Source organism: Schistocerca serialis, chromosome 2 (genome assembly GCF_023864345.2).
Source record: "Schistocerca serialis cubense isolate TAMUIC-IGC-003099 chromosome 2, iqSchSeri2.2, whole genome shotgun sequence".
Taxonomy (NCBI): domain Eukaryota; kingdom Metazoa; phylum Arthropoda; class Insecta; order Orthoptera; family Acrididae; genus Schistocerca; species Schistocerca serialis.
Window position 1 is genome coordinate 602089845 of NC_064639.1, and position 15786 is coordinate 602105630.

Genomic DNA, 15786 nt, shown 5'->3' on the forward strand with positions numbered 1-15786 from the left:
GTTGTCCATATCCGTAATTGCTAATAGATTTCATGTATTTCATAATGTCTGTAGTCACAGCTTCGATGGCTTCCTGCATTTGAAAAGAGGTAAAATCGCAAGTCGTGGGACTGCACGATGTGCCTCTAGTCAGCTACTGTTCATTTTTGGACAACATGGTTGTGGAGAGAACCAGCGATTAGTATGATTACTGTCCAGTTTCGGTGTTGCTTGGTCTGCTGGAGGCGTGCAGCTTTACGTGCTGCTGTGAACAATGGCTTTTAGCAATGTAATCAAGTCCAAATGTCCATTGCATGCAATCTCTTCGCATCGATCGCTGGGAAACCTGTTTTTTATGGACCTTGATTCAGTGACAATAGAAGTTCCTGTTGGGCTTGAAACCTATTATGAACGTCAAAGTGCGATACCTGTCTGTTATCCAGTGTTGCATTGTAATACCTAACACACTGGCCGTGGCTGTGTGCTTTGCCTGTTGCTATTGTCTACAACTGGGTCGTTTTCTAGGGCAGGAGGTGATGGACTCATCTTTCCCTAATCCTCCTAAATAGGTTGTGGTCTGCACATAAGAGGCGTGCTCGTGCTGTGTGATTTCCCCACGACGATCGGTGTTTCCAACACTGAAGAGAAACTCGTAAAAGTAAACGCAGGACGCAGAACATCACAGAAGTGCTGTAAGCAGGAGCCTGATAATGGAGCCTGGTCAGTGGAAATGTCTACATTCTGCTGCTGAATCAGAGGTCAAAGGCCTTAACATTGAATAGTGTCGTGTAGTGGTTTGGATCTCACAAAATCGAGAGGTCGCCCGACAGCCATGATGAGGTGCAGAAGTCGTGTGCGCTCTGAGGCAGAGGTGACGGTTTTGTCATGTATTTCTGAAGCTGAGAGCAGGTGATCCTTCATGATCAGCTATGTTATTTATTGCAGTACCTGAGAGACTCTGAAACGTATGTCCAATAGCAGTTGTCGAATTCCGCTTAGGCATTTTGCTGTTTTTTTTCGAGAAGTGATGGAGATTAGTGAGCATGCACTTGTTTACTAAAGAGCGAGATGTCAGACCAGACTGTGAACTCATCGGCTAGTAGGAAGAGGGTTTGGATAAAACTGATGGACTTGGCTAAGGCATAGGTGTGCATGTCCAGGATCTCCTCCCAAACCTATGGATCTATTTCAACCAAATTTGGCCGGCCAGAGTGGCTGTGCGGTTCTAGGCGCTACAGTCTGGAACCGAGCGAACGCTACGGTCGCAGGTTCGAATCCTGCCTTGGGCATGGATGTGTGTGATGTCCTTAGGTTAGTTAGGTTTAATTAGTTCTAAGTTCTAGGCGACTGATGACCTCAGAAGTTAAGTCGCATAGTGCTCAGAGCCATTCAACCAAATTTGGCACACAAACAGCAGGCCTCATGAGTATCAGCACTGTGGAGTTTATAGCCTCCTAACTGCAATAGTGGCGGGATAGGGGAAAAGTGAGCTATTTCTGCTCCTGGCATATAGACTGTCCAGCATGACAGATATGTTTTGTGGGAACAGTATTGGCCTGCCACATTAACCTGCTTTGCAGGGCAGACCACATATCAGGGGCGGGAAATGGTTTTCTGGGCTCTGATACACTGCTGGCCAACGTAAATGCAACACCAAGAAAGACAAGAGGTAGCACAACAAAATTTATTTTGTAGATAACATGTTGACCAAGTATCAAATGATTACGTTTACAGACGTCTGTGACATGTGGTTCCTGCCAGAATCAGTAGCCAGAGTAGCCGCCATTGTTGGAGATCACCGCTGCCACACGTCTCGGGATTGAGTCAAAGAGACGTTGGATGTGTTCCTGGGGTACAGCAGCCCAAGCAGCTTCCACACGTTGCCAAAGATCATCTGGTGTGGCAGCTGGGGATGTAATCTGGGTCACTCGTTGAGCAACCATGGACCACATGTTTTCTATCGGCGAAAGATCCGGAGAGCGAGCCGGCCAGGGAAGCAGTTCAATCTGGTTATTGACGAAGAACCTTTGGACAATTCGTGCCACGTGTGGTCGCGCATTTCCTGTTGAAATATGGCTGTGGCCGAGCCCTGAAGGTACGGAAGGACAACTGGCTCCAGCACCTCGGATATGTAGCGCCGGCTATTTAAAGTACCGGCAACGCGTACTAGAGGCGTGCGAGAGTAATATCCTATACCGCCCCATACCATAATACCCGGTGCTAGACCAGTGTGGCGGTGCATAATGCAGCTGTCCAGCATCCTCTCTCCACAGTGTCTCCACACTCGAATCCGACCATCGTGGTGCTGCAGACAGAAGCGTGCCCAGTCAGTAAAGACAACGTCATTCCATTCTGCCGTCCACATCCGTCTGTCATCACACCATTGGCGACGGCGACGTCTGTGGTTCTGCGTCAATGGTAGACGAAGCAATGGACGTCTTGCGGACAGACCACTCTACTGTAAACGGCGTCGAATGGTACGCGCAGACACTGGATGATGCGTTACAGACGCAATGTGCTGTGCTATGGTTCGGGATGTCACTGAGCGATCCGTCACTGCCATGCGCACAATTTGCCTATCAGCACGTGCAGTGGTGCACCGAGGTGAATGCGATCGACCACGTCGGTCCGTCGTACCCTCCTGCATCCAACGGTCACATATCAGCATTACAGTTGTTTGGTTTCGTCCAACACGACTAGCGATTTCTCTGTATGATAATCCAGAATCTCGGTAAGCCACTATCCTTCCTCTGTCGAACTCGGATACTTGATCAAACGATGTTCGCTGTTGTCTACGAGGTATAACTGATCGTCTTGTGAAACAACCACAAGGTAAACACACGTGCCGAACGTACACTCGTCGAAATCGCCAAGCCTTAAATGGCGCTACGAGGTGGCGCCACAGGCGCGCGTGATGTGCGTCTGCGCTGAAATTCTAATCAGTTGCATATCTCATCGCTGCAAACCCATGGTGTAAATTTCACTTGATTCGGATGCTTCCTTCAGGGTGTTGCATTTACGGTGGCCAGCAGTGTATGTAGGCTGCCCTACATGAGAGGAGTGTTGTGTTGAAGAAGTAGGGACCAGCTTTATCGACCTGATTTGCATAGCAGCCTCTATGTCAGGGGCAAATAAATTATTTTCGAGCCCTTGACGCGTAGCTTGCCCTTCATGACAGGCAAAGTGTGGGAATAGTATTGGCCTGCTTTACTCAATATTACAGGGGTTACAGGTGGCTGTGAGTGTGGCTGGGGTTTGGTTGAGTGAGGGATAGGGGAGGGTATGGACAGAGTGAGGGGGAGAAGGTGATGGACAGGGAGCAGAGAGGAGAGGAAGATGTAGGAGGCAGGTGAAAGTTGTGGAGGGGTGGACAGGTGAAAAAGGAAGAGGGGGAGGGGGATACACTCAGAGAGAGAGAACAGAAAGATATGGACAGAATGTGGTGTGGTGCAACTGAACAGACAGGGAAAAGGAAATGAAGAGACTGAGAGGGTGGAATGGAGGAGATAGACATATAGTGGTAGGAGGATGAGATGGACACATAGAGGGGAAGGGGGAGGTGAGTTCAGTATATGCTTCGAACACAAACGAGGATGAAGCTGTGGGGAAAAGGCAAGTTGATGGCAATAAATTCTATGTTTCCATGCAAATTTGAGAGTGATGGTTTTGTGTGATTCTTTCCGTATTGGCTATGATCTGTATTCCTGTTTTGCTGTTCTAGTGATTATAGATGAAAGTTGGTAGTGACCAGACTGATGCGGTTTATGGTATGTTAGCGCTGAACATATTCCATTCCGCTGTTCGGATCTCGGAATCTTTCTGGTAGTAGATGGTTTGTTACTGGGCTTTAATGATTGACATTGGATCAGTTAGAATTTAAAATCTGTCTCATGGGTTAAAGTGAGGTTGACGATTCATATTTAGATTCATTTTACGTCTGTAGCAGAGAAAGGATTAACCCAGGTCCACCAATGAACATTTCCGGAGAATTCCGCGGTACAGTACATCGCGTAATTTGCCTTGCGCGCCGCACATTGGCAAGAACGCGTAGATTCTGCCCGCAGCTGCGTTTGTATCTTCGCGCCACCCAACGAAAGCTCCGAAGCACGGACGAAAGGATCGCCATCCCTTGTAGATACGTAGGACAGACTGCATTGATGCACCAAAGAATCGAGCAGGCTGAAACTCGATAATTCTTGCTTCCTGGCAGATTAAAACTGTATGCCGGGCCGAGACTCGAACTCGAGATTTTTGCCTTTCACGTGCAAGTGCTTTACAGACTGTGCCTCCCAAGCAAGTAAAGCTGTGAGGGCGGGTCTTGGTTAGGTAGGCTGCAGACTAAAAAATCTCTTCCTCGGCAGCTCTTTCCTCCCATTCTGTCACGTCTCCACGTCGATCCATGTTACCGCTTGATTCCGTACAACTGACCATCTGATACCAGTTCTCCACTATCTACAGCGGAGCGCTCAAAATAGTACAGCGTGCTCTTTGAAGAGATGAGATTATGTCTCAGGCAGGCATCAGGAGAATAAGGTAAGCTACAAGGTTGCGTGCGGAGCCAGTGACAAGGTACTGTTTTTCGTACAGCAAGATCCACGAGGAAGGCCGGCGCCACAGGTTGGCGGCTGGCTCCTCGAGAGACTGTGGACTGGGGAGGAGTGCGGCCACTGCCCACCGGCCAGCGCCGCCACTGGTACGGCTTGGCGCGGACGCGGAGAAAGCGGCAGCCGGACCGGACACTGGCCGCCGAGCGTGTGCTGACGTCACGCCGCGCCTCTGACACACCGCACCGCACCGCCCCTCCCCTCGGCCGTACGGGACAAGAAAAGTAGGCGGGACGGACGTGACAACAAATATGCCAGTAGCTTCCAGAATAGCCATCAGTGGCTGCCCATTTGTCTCATCTGGGATTTACACATTTTTGAGATGAAAGATATTGTGGGACTCACAGGACGGTCCTTAATTACACTAGCAATTTGATGCAGTGAGTATTGCCTTTTCGTTTAGGATTTTCATTCCATTTAGGTTGGATATTCAACTTTACGGGTCATATTCTTCGTGCGACGGTCTCATGCGAGCTGGATTATGCGATAACGTCATTAGTAGACTAATTAGTTACGAGATGAACAGCTTGATCCCAGACCTCCACAGATATTTCATGTCATATCTACACTGAAGTTCAAATGGTTCAAATGGCTCTGAGCATTATGGGACTTAACATCTGAGGTCATCAGTCCCCTAGAACTTAGAACTACTTAAACCTAACTAACCTAAGGACATCACACACATCCATGCCCGAGGCAGGATTTGAACCTGCGACAGTAGCAGTTGTGCGGTTCCAGACTGAAGCGCCTAGAACCGTTCGGCCACTCCGGCCGGCTACACTGAAGAGACAAAAGGCATGGGATATCTCCTAATATGGTGTCGGACCTCCTTTTGCCTGGTGTAGAGAAATTCTACGTGGCATGGGTCAACAAGTCGCTGGAAGTCCCCTGCAGGAATGTTGAGCCACGCTGCCTCCATAGCCGTGCATAATTGCGAAAGTGCTGCCAGTGCAGTATTTTGTGCACAAACTGACTTCTCGATCATGTCCCATAAAGGTTCGATGGGAATCATGCCGGGCGATCTGGGTGGCCAAATCAATCGCTCGAATTGTCCAGAAATATCTTCAAACCGATCGTAAATAGCTATGTCTCGCTAACATCGTTGCTAGTGAACATGAAGTTCTTGCAAAGTGAATGCAAATAGTCTCCAAGTAGGTGGACATAACCATTTCCAGTCAATGATCGGTTCAGTTAGACTAGTGGACCCAGTCAGTTCCATGGAAACACAGCCCTCATTATTATGAAGCAACAACTAGCTTGCACAGTGTCCTGTTGATTGCTTCGTCCATGGCTTCGTGCGGTATGCGCCACACTCGAACCCTACCATCAGCACTTACGAACTGAAATCTGGACCCACCTGACCAGGCCACGGTTTTCCAGCTGCTAGGATCCAACCGAAATTGTCATGAGGAGTGTTATAGGCGATGTCGTGTTAGCAAAGGCACTCACATCGGTCGTCTGCTGCCATAGGCCATTAATGCCAAATTTTGCTGCACTGTCCTAACGGATATGTTCATCGTATATTCCATGTTGCTGTCTGTGGTGGCCAGCCGCTGTGGCCGAGCGGTTCTAGGCGCTTCAGTCCGGAACTGCGCGACTGCTACGGTCGCAGATTCGAATCCTGCCTCGGGCATGGATGTGTGTGATGTCCTTAGGTTAGTTAGGTTTAACTAGTTCTAAGTTCTAGGGGACTGATGACCTCAGAACGTAAGTCCCATAGTGCTCAGAGCCATTTGAACCATTTTTTTGATGTCTGTGGTTGTTTCACGGAGTGTTGCTTGTCTGTTAGCACTGATAACTCTGCGCAAACGCCGCTGCTCTCGGTCGTTAAGTGAAGCCCGTTGGCCACTGCGTTGTCCGTAGTGAGAGTTAATGCCTGAAAGTTGGTATTCTCGGCACATTCTTGACACTGTGGGTCGCAGAATATTGAATTCCCTAACGATTTCCAAAATGGAATGTCCTATGCCTATAGCTCCAACTACCACTCCGCGTTCGCAGTCTGTTTAGTACCCTTTGTGCGGCCTTAATCACGTCAGAAACCTTTTCACATGAATCATCTGAGTACAAATGACAGCTCAACCAATGCATTGCCTTTTTATACCGTGTGTACGAGATGCTACCTCCACTTATATATGTGCATATCGCCATCCCATGACTTTAGTCACCTCAGAGTGTTTATACAGAATGATTCAAAAGCCGCGTCCCATAGGACAAATAGGGCGAACCAGAACCCCATCGGTATACCTTCAGAGATGGTAGCGTGGACGAAAAAAGAAAAAAATCTCTCGTAAAATGGACTGTAAAACGCTTTACCTTACGGCCTGTGATCACTTCTTCATGTTCCCTACTTTGGACACATCTCATCTGTTAATCAGTGGGAAGCCAGCCTGATCACAATCGCTCAACTGCCATCCGCATCTCTCTGACATTCGTAGGAGTTGGTTCCAAGCCATAAACATCTCATGCGATGAAATCCCTGAACTGATCAATGCGTTTTTGATCAGATGATTTAATGGCTGCATAATTACCTTCAGTCTGTCGAATGTTTTTCAGGATTTCTGACACAGTCTAGCAGCGATGAGAAGGAGAATTGTCCTGCTGAAGGATTAGGTTGCCTTTCGGGTGCTGTAAACGATTTCCTTCAGTCCATCGAATGTTTTTCAAGATATTCTGACACAGTCAAGCAGCGACGAGAAGGAGAAATGACCTGCTGAAGGATTAGGTTGCCTGCCGGGGGTGCTGTAAACGATGAAACGGATGTGTCGTTCCGAAGAGAGACGACGGCGGACGTACTGCAGACCCTACTCAATCTCGTGTAAACAACCACCACACCACACAAGGATGCCTCCTCCACATGGCAGAAAGATCCCCTGTTGGTAAATAAGAGCCTCATGTGACTTTCAATGTATTCGTCCCCTGACGTCGGCGTGTAGCTAAGTGCAGAGAGTATCATCAGTTCATGAGACTTACGTATTCCATGCTTTACGGCAAGAAAGAAAGACTGAATTGATTGTTGGTGTTAATAACCTTCATCCTCCTTTACCTCCTCTACATTACTGCAGATGACGTGTCACTGAGCACATTTGTTCTGTGCATGCGATAGTTCACTAACCTGCTGTCTTCAAGTTGATGTCCCCAGAGCAGAAAACATGACGGAGGTCTTAGGTTCTGTATCTTGAGGCTGAAACTGACTTTTAACGAGGTTCTGTTCTGAAATAATGTAACACTTCTTTGGAATTTTAATATAGCCACACGAGAAGACTAAATGATCTCAATACAACACCTTCTGATATAGCAAAGTACATGATCAAACACAATGTTTACGAAAATGTATCTTTACACTATTTGTGGCACGTGTCTGCGCCTCATGACTACCGGAGTGAATCTTTTAACACTGAATACTGGCAAACACATCCTGCCGGCCGGAGTGGCCGTGCGGTTCCAGGCGCTACAGTCTGGAGCCGAGCGACCGCTACGGTCGCAGGTTCGAATCCTGCCTCGGGCATGGATGTGTGTGATGTCCTTAGGTTAGTTTGGTTTAATTAGTTCTAAGTTCTAGGCGACTGATGACCTCAGAAGTTAAGTCGCATAGTGCTCAGAGCCATTTGAACCATTTGAAACACATCCTGCCACAGACAACATGACTGTATATCTCGACTGCCTAATCCAGAGCGCCGAACAGGAACTTGAGTAAAAATTGGAAACACATCCTACGACAGACAACATGTCTGTTCTTCTCGACTGCATAATCCAGAGTGACAAACAGCCCGAAATACTTCGCGCGGCATACCAGAAAAGGCTTGACCCGAGCGCTTCGGAAGTGCTTCGTCTGTAATTTCGTCAGTCTTTTGATTTTTATTTAAATTGTTTTTAATAATTCTAAAATGACTGATTGATAGTCAGCTGTTGAGAGATATTCATATTAAAAGTGAAGTCATTCCAATGAGTAGTTTAACTAATAATAATAACTATACTTTAACGTTTTGGCACCCTTGCTCCGAACACAGCAGTCAATCACAGAGCAGTAGCATTGTGCAGGCGGTCTTTCTCACGGCGGGAATGGTACCGAATCTAACATCTGTCACAGGTACCTCACACCACATTTCGTCATCTATATACTTCTTGCATCTCCACTGCTCTGGGAACAGCTTCTTGGAGCCTAATATGACAGCTGACTAAGCCAGAAATATTACAGTTTTTGCCGTTCGTATTAATCTTTGTGCCCTGTGGCGAACGGTGAGCAGAGGTACACACATGGGATGATGACTCCCGCACGCCATGGCGATTAGATGGGTCTGCATGGTACAGCCGCTCACCTGTCGTTGTTGTCCAGCTCCAGAATGACAATCGATTTACTGACAGTGGGTCCCATACATCCACTGTTACCATCAGCAACACACGACGACGCGAACTGACTGGCCTCCGTTGTTTCCCCATGACACATGAAGAACCTGTACTACCTCGCAAACGGAATATTCAATGCGTCGGGTCATTTGACATCCACTGCAGTATGAAAACATCCTCCATGTTTCTCCACTCATTACGATCTTTAGACACACTCTTCCTGTATGCTTTATAACGTCGTCAACATTTCCTTCTGTTATAGCACACAAAGGAGATACAGTATTTTAATACTGCACGTCGTTCGCTTTTCTACGTAGTAGTTGTAAAGGTTGAGACATATTCACTTGTGACGCTTTGAATATCGCTGTCATTAACTGTTAAGGGGAAAGTCTTGCTGCCGTCTCTGAGAGGCGTTACCCCATTCAGCCAGCCAGGTCAGTACAGGAAGTACATACTACTGGCGTATTTACAAACAGACAACACTCTGTTATTAATGCAGTAGTCAGCTTCCCACAATCACTAGATACACTGGATATAACGTCATGGAGCAGCGGACGGTGTTCTGCCACAGAAATGTCATCACTGGACCTAAGAAAGGATCGCAAGGAAACACCCAAAAGCCAACATCACATGCATTGACCTGTACGAAGTTGATATAAAAACAATGTACAATCACTGTTTTCTATTGCATTATGTTTCCGAAGAGATTCACTAAGTATCAGTTTTTGTACATTTATTGTTGCATTTAATATTAGTTAATATTCAAACCAGGGCTACCCATATAAAAATTATTGTTGTTAATCGAAATAGGCAAAGTACAACTGCATACATTCTTATCAACAACCTATTTCACGAATCGTAATTTCATGCAGTTTTTGACACACAACATGCTTAGTAAATACATCAACCGTTGAATTGGGAACACCAGTCTTTCGTTTTTTTCTTGATTGGTGAAGCCCTTATGAGAAATAGTGCAGATTTTTTAGGAACTAATGACGTTGTGGCAATATCGTAATACGACATAGTAATTTTTATAACTCCAAGGACTGGTGAGGTCAAAGTTAGAGACCTTGAGCAGTATCACGATATTTTACAAGCATTACTCAGTCTATACTGAATGGTTATGTTAACAACAGAACCGCTTTATAACTAATCATCACGATATTTTACAAGCATTACTCAGTCTATACTGAATGGTTATGTGAACAACAGAACCGCTTTATAACTAATCACCAAAAGTGACAAGTTTGGAAAAGTGTGATTACTCAAGAATTCATGGTGTTCCAGGCATTTATCACAAGTAGTCGTGAGCCATACTTAACGAAAGCAGTGCACAGAAGTGATGGAGGGACGTCGCCGTAAGTCCCGTACAGGGTAAATACCAGACTAACCTAAACAGTCACTGCCATGAGCGCACCAGCATCTAGATTCTCCCTCTCTTCTCACTTAGACTAGATGTAAGAAAGCAAGAACATCATCACAGTGAAGACAATATGCGGAGATTTTTTAAAGTTAATAGGCTCCTCGAAAGTTTAATATCATTCACTCTAATAACTTCATCAATAGCGATTACGTAATGTTGTAAAAATGATTGATAGGCGACAGGACTGGTGGTAAATGGTTACCCTCAACGCAAAAGAACTGTGAACGTCACCCACTGAATACTACAGAAACAAAAGAAAGAGACGGCTCCAACACACATGGATAGCAGTAACATCAAATTTTCCTAAACTTGACTAGAATAAAGTAAAAGTTACAAAAATGGAAGCGCATGTTGCATCAAAAATTAGGTAGGTATATTATCTATTTCCACAGAAATGAGAAAGTTGTTAGCCATTAGTATCACAAGAATCACACTCGTACGGTACTATAAAAAGATGAACATAAATATCTAGGTAATTTTTTCATGTCAGGAGCCACAGCCACAAACTTACACTGAAGAGCCAAAGAAATTGCTACAGCTACATAATATCGTGTATGGCCCCTGCGATCACGCAAAAGTGCCGCAACACGACGTGGCATGAACTCGATTGATGTCTGAAATAGTGCTGGAGGGAACCCTGCTGGGCTGTCCATCAATCCATAAGACTACGAGCGGAAGGAGATCTCTTCTGAACAGCACGTTGCAACGCATCCCAGATACGCTCGATAATGTTCATGTCTGGGGAGTCGGGTTGCCAGCGGAAATGTTTAAATTCAGAAGAGTGTTCCTGGAGTCACTGTGTCGCAATTCTGGACATGTCGGGTGTCGCATTGCTCTGCAGAAATTGCCCAAGTCCGTCTGAATGCACAATAGGCGTGAATGGACGCAGGTGATCAGACAGGATGCTCACTTATGTGTCACCTGTCAAAGCCGTATCTAGAAGTATCAGCGGTCCCATATCACTCCAACTGCGCGCGCCCCACGCTATTACACAGCCTCCTCCAGCCTGAACAGTTCCCTGCTGACAAGCAGTACATCGATACAATTTGAAACGAGACTCGCCCGACCGGGCAACATGTTTCCTATCATCGACGGTCTATGTCGGTGTTGACGGGCCCAGGCGAGGCGTAAAGCTTTGTGTCGTGCAGTCACCTAGGGTACACTGCTCCGAAAGCACATATCGAGGATGTTTCGTTGAATGGTTCGCACGTTGACACTTGTTGATGACCCAGCATTGAAATCTGCAGTAATTTGAGGAAGGTTTGCACTTCTGTCACGTTGAACGATTCTCTTCAGTGATCGTATGTCCCGTTCTTGCTGGATCTTTTTCCGGCCGCAGCGATGTCGGAGATTTGATGTTTTACCGGATTTCTGATATTCACGGTTCACTGACTACCTCGGAGACGCTGTGTCCCATCGCTCGTGCGCCGACTGTAACACCTCGTTCAAACTCACCGAAACCTTGACAACCTGCCGGCCGCGGTGGTCGTGCGGTTCTAGGCGCTGCAGTCCGGAACCGCGGGACTGCTACGGTCGCAGGTTCGAATCCTGCCTCGGGCATGGATGTGTGTGATGTCCTTAGGTTAGTTAGGTTTAAGTAGTTCTAAGTTCTAGGGGACTGATGACCTAAGATGTTGAGTCCCATAGTGCTCAGAGCCATTTGAACCAACCTTGACATCCTGTCATTGTATCAGCGCTAGCCGACCTAGTAACTGCGCCAGACACTTGTTGTGCTGTATAGGCGTTGCCGATCACAGCGCCGTATTCTACATGTTTACTTATGTCTGTATTTGAATACGCATTCCTTTACCAGTTTCTTTGGCGCTTCAGTATATTAAAAATTTATTCTGTTTTCTACCTCAGTTGTTACATCACGATCAAAAAAAAAAATGGTTCAAATGGATCTGAGCACTATGGGACTTAACATCTATGGTCATCAGTCCCCTAGAACTTAGAACTACTTAAACCTAACTAACCTAAGAACAGCACACAACACCCAGCCATCACGAGGCAGAGAAAATCCCTGACCCCGCCGGGAATCGAACCCGGGAACCCGGGCGTGGGAAGCGAGAACGCTACCGCACGACCACGAGATGCGGGAACATCACGATCAGCTGATTTCTGCGTCGCGCCATTTTCAGGTGCTACTCCTGTCCATGTAACGTTAAACAGACATCCTGTGTGGGTGTAAACAAATGTACGTCTCTAAATTAAATATTTAAACCAGGACGTAAAAGCATCGAGCGATTAAATACACTCCTGGAAATGGAAAAAAGGAGACATTGACACCGGTGTGCAGACCCACCATACTTGCTCCGGATACTGCGAGAGGGCTGTACAAGCAATGATCACACGCACGGCACAGCGGACACACCAGGAACCGCGGTGTTGGCCGTCGAATGGCGCTAGCTGCGCAGCATTTGTGCACCGCCGCCGTCAGTGTCAGCCAGTTTGCCGTGGCATACGGAGCTCCATCGCAGTCTTTAACACTGGTAGCATGCCGCGACAGCGTGGACGTGAACCGTATGTGCAGTTGACGGACTTTGAGCGAGGGCGTATAGTGGGCATGCGGGAGGCCGGGTGGACGTACCGCCGAATTGCTCAACACGTGGGGCGTGAGGTCTCCACAGTACATCGATGTTGTCGCCAGTGGTCGGCGGAAGGTGCACGTGCCCGTCGACCTGGGACCGGACCGCAGCGACGCACGGATGCACGCCAAGACCGTAGGATCCTACGCAGTGCCGTAGGGGACCGCACCGCCACTTCCCAGCAAATTAGGGACACTGTTGCTCCTGGGGTATCGGCGAGGACCATTCGCAACCGTCTCCATGAAGCTGGGCTACGGTCCCGCACACCGTTAGGCCGTCTTCCGCTCACGCCCCAACATCGTGCAGCCCGCCTCCAGTGGTGTCGCGACAGGCGTGAATGGAGGGACGAATGGAGACGTGTCGTCTTCAGCGATGAGAGTCGCTTCTGCCTTGGTGCCAATGATGGTCGTATGCGTGTTTGGCGCCGTGCAGGTGAGCGCCACAATCAGGACTGCATACGACCGAGGCACACAGGGCCAACACCCGGCATCATGGTGTAGGGAGCGATCTCCTACACTGGCCGTACACCACTGGTGATCGTCGAGGGGACACTGAATAGTGCATGGTACATCCAAACCGTCATCGAACCCATCGTTCTACCATTCCTAGACCGGCAAGGGAACTTGCTGTTCCAACAGGACAATGCACGTCCGCATGTATCCCGTGCCACCCAACGTGCTCTAGAAGGTGTAAGTCAACTACCCTGGCCAGCAAGATCTCCGGATCTGTCCCCCATTGAGCATGTTTGGGACTGGATGAAGCGTCGTCTCACGCGGTCTGCACGTATAGCACGAACGCTGGTCCAACTGAGGCGCCAGGTGGAAATGGCATGGCAAGCCGTTCCACAGGACTACATCCAGCATCTCTACGATCGTCTCCATGGGAGAATAGCAGCCTGCATTGCTGCGAAAGGTGGATATACACTGTACTAGTGCCGACATTGTGCATGCTCTGTTGGCTGCGTCTATGTGCCTGTGGTTCTGTCAGTGTGATCATGTGATGTATCTGACCCCAGGAATGTGTCAATAAAGTTTCCCCTTCCTGGGACAATGAATTCACGGTGTTCTTATTTCAATTTCCAGGAGTGTATTTAATGGCGAGTAAGGGACGTTGTTCTCGCTCTAGTCTGCTATGACAACAGTTAAATATTTAAATGAGAGATGCACATTTTATACACCCACACAATACGATGGTGAAAAATTACATCGACGGGAACAGCATCTGAAAATGGCACGACGTCGAAATCAAATTATCCAGTAATACAGTCTACCCTGACTGTGTAACATCCAAGGTGGAAAATGGAATGCTCTTGTAATAGTTATGCAGCAACCACTTGTAAGTTCTGCCTTCCGTTCCGACTTATTCCTTATACTCCCGATAACCATCTCATCCTAACTGCTTTCAACAATTTACCGGCGTCACCGGCTTTGTAGCACTCTATCCTATCCTTCAGAAGTCCCAGTAGTCCCTTCAGCTCCATCTCAGGCATTCTATGATATTTGCTCGTGCAGCCAGTGGCTCTTTGGATATGCTATTTTCAAGTCTCCAGTCTTTAAATTGGATTGATGCTGTCCTCCACCTGTTGCCATCTTGTGGTTACTGATTCATCTCTACTGTCTACCACAACTGTTATCTCTGCTGGCCCATACAGTGTGGCCCCCTGCCGCTGCTTCTAGCACCAAGTTAACTACGTCGTAGCAGATCTCCCACTAACCTACCCCTACTTGCGGTAGGAGTATTCCACTGACTTCTTTGGTCGCCTATTGTTTTTAATACCTTTTCATTTCGTACCTCTTATCGTTTGACTAGTCTTCGAAAACCTAGGCAAAAATTAAGGGGTCATCGACGTGCAGCTTCCGTCTTCAAAGATTTTGCCTAATCGTTTAGAACTTTTCTGTTCTACTAGCACACTAAAACAGACTGCCTGGCTGAAAAATTGAAACACACAGAAGAATAAGAGCGAACGGAATGAACAAGTTTGTTTGTGTGGCCACCCTCCGCAGCAAGCATTTACAAAACAAGTATTGAACGAAATGCAACCTCACGGTCTGAGAGGGTATGTAATGTTAAATTCAGTAATTACTAAACGGAGTCAAATTTACAAAGAACTTGGCAGTATGAGACGACTTATCAGAATGATGCCGCACCATCTCTGCCCAGCTTGCTTGCGCTATTTCGGTTCGGAAGGGTATCGCAAGGCTGTCTTACCTTCTTCTGAGACACGCTGGCTCTGGGATGGAATTGACGTTCGAGCTGGTCCCACACATGTCCTGTTGGGGACGTAAATGGTTCAAATAGCTCTGAGCACTATGGGACTTAACATCTGGGGTCATCAGTCCCCTAGAACTTAGAACTACTTAAACCTAACTAACCTAAGGATACCACGCACATCCATGCCCGAGGCAGGATTCGAACCTGCGACCGTAGCAGCAGTGAGGTTCCAGACTGAAGCGCCTAGAACCGCTCGGCCACAACGGCCGGATATCAGGGACAGATGTCGGTATCTTGCTGACCATAGCAGTCCCCAAAATCACGTAGACAGTACTTAGGGCTACTTGTCACGTGTAGATGAGCATTGTCATGTTGAAAAATAGCATCACAATACTGTCGCAAGGTAGGTAACACGTGAGGACGCTGGACGTCAGTGATTTACCATTGTCAGAGTTCCCTCAGTCAATACCAGCCATAACCTAAAGACCAGACGACGGCTTCCCACACCACGATAGGAGTAACAGCGCTGTTCCTCTCCAAAACAGTGGAAGAGTGGCTCCTCTCCCCAGATCACCACCACACTCCCGGAAGAAGGTGATCCGGGATAGTGCAGAAACACGATTCATCGCTGAGCGCA